The following is a 2,500-nucleotide window of genomic DNA, read 5'->3' as shown; positions in this document are numbered from 1 at the left end:
GAGAGAGAGAGAGAGAGAGAGACTGAGACATAGACAAATATACAGACAAATAAACAGAGAGAGAGAGAGAGATAGCCCAAGTGTGTCCTGTTTCGCCCTCTATATCATTCCCACGAAGGTAACATTTTATTTGAAGATCACACCTATTAAAACGAATCCCCATGTCATGTAAAAGAGTAAAAACAACAGTTATCGCCGGCATCCAGCGCCGGCGGCCCGCCATGTGAAGAGCGCCTTTCCCTCCGAAAAATCCCGAACGAGCAAAAGCTTTTAGGTTTAGGTCAATCACTCAACTATCCATCCTCTCGCATTTTTGCCTTCCGCTCTCTCTTTCTATCTGTTCATCTATCCGTCGATCAGTGGAACATTTTCCCTTAACTTTTAAAGATTTCGCTCCATCCTTTTATCCGACCGGGATCTCCCCTCCTCCTCCCATCCCCTTACCCCCTCCCCTCAAAGCAAGGGTCATCCTCCACGACCTCAGCGTTGGAGGATCAGCCGTGAGCTCAGCCTCTACCTCCCCACTTCTTGGTTTCTACCCCCCCCCCCCCCCGATCCCTCGCTTCCCTCCGCGTCTCCCCGAATCCCTGCTTATCACTCCCATCCCCCCGCCCTCCCCTTATTACCCCATTCCCCTACCCCCCCTTACCACGCCCCTCCCCTCTCCGTTTACTCTCGGCCGCCGCCTCAGTCTCGCGAGGAGCCGCACGTCCTCACGCTTGCTGGAACAGAAATCGGAGAGAGAGAGAGAGAGAGAGAGAGAGAGAGAGAGAGAGAGAGAGAGAGAGAGAGAGAGAGAGAGAGAGAGAGAGAGAGAGAGAGAGAGAGAGAGAAAATTACATATCCTTCCTCCCTTCAACCATCTTATCCTCAGTTTCCTCTTCGCTCCTTCTTCCTCCTTTCTCGGCTTCCTCCCCATTTACCCCTTCCTCCGTTTCTCCGCTGAGCATCTTTCACTTTCTTGTAGAAAGATAAGCGAAGGTAAACAAGGACCTTCACAAGCGAGGCTTACGAAGACGGGAGGAGACATCAAAGGGAAAATAGGGTCTGAAAGGAGGAAGAGGAAAAGGAAGAGAAGGAGGAGGAGGAGGAAAATGAAGAGGACGAGGAATAGAAGAAGGAGGAAGAGGAAGATTAAGAGCAAGAGAAAGAGAAGGAGGAAGAAGAAGAGGAGGAAAAGGAAGAACAGGAAGAGAAAAAGGAAGAGGCAGAAGAAGAGGAGGAGGAGGAAAGTAAGACGAGGAAGGGGAAGAGGAGAAGGACGAGGAAGAAGAGGAAGGGGGGAGGAGAAGATGGAAGAGGAAGGGGAGGAAGAGGAAGAAGAAGAAAACAAGAAAAAAAAATGAGGAGCAGATATAAAATGGAAATGTAAGAAGCGAGAAATAAGAGAATATAAACAGCAGACAAAGGAGATAGGCAAAAGAAAGAAGGGAAGAAAAGAAAGAACTGATACCTTAATTAGGAACGAATACGTTAATGGAAGGATCAGAAACACTAATAAAATCATAACCATGCCCACGGAAATTATTATGATAATGATGTTGATACCAAAGCTAATAATATATCAATGATATAGATGATGACAGTGATATCAAAGACAGCAACATAAGCAACAATGAAAATGATGATGATGATAATAATGATGACCAGAATAATAATGATGTTGATGATAATGACAAAAATGAAAATGATGATTATGATGATGATAATAATGATAAGAATAAGGATAATAGTGAGAACGATACTAATAATGATGATGATGATAATGATAATTACAATAAAAGTGATAATAATAGTAATGATGATGATAATAATAATAATAATAATGATAATAATAATGATAATTATAATTGTTATTATTATTGTTATTAATATTATTTTTTCTATTATTATTATTATTATTATTATCATTATTATTATTATTATTATTATTATTATTATTATTATTATTATTATTATTATTATTATTATTATTATTATCATTATTATTATTATTATAATTATTATTATAATCATAACAATAAAAATAATAATGATAATGACAATTATAATAATAATAATTATATTATTATAAATAATAACAACAAGGACAACAACAACAACAACAATAATAATAGTAGTAGTAGTAGTAATAATAATAGTAATAATAATAATTATTATAATAATAATAATAATAATAATAATAATAATAATAATGATAATGATAATAATAATAATAATAATAATAATAATGATAATAATAACAACAACAACAATAATAACAATAATAATAACAACAACAATAATAATAATGATAATGATAATAATAATAATAATAAAGATAATAATAATAATAACAACAATAATAATAATAACAAAATGAGTGATAATGATAATGATAATATTAATGATAATAACAACAACGATGATAATAATAATAATAATAGAATACTACTACTACTACTACTACTAATAATAATAATAATAACAATAACAATAGCAATGATAATAATAACAGTAA

This window comes from Penaeus vannamei, chromosome 16 (genome assembly GCF_042767895.1).
Source record: "Penaeus vannamei isolate JL-2024 chromosome 16, ASM4276789v1, whole genome shotgun sequence".
Lineage (NCBI taxonomy): Eukaryota > Metazoa > Arthropoda > Malacostraca > Decapoda > Penaeidae > Penaeus > Penaeus vannamei.
This window is presented reverse-complemented; position numbering follows the sequence as displayed.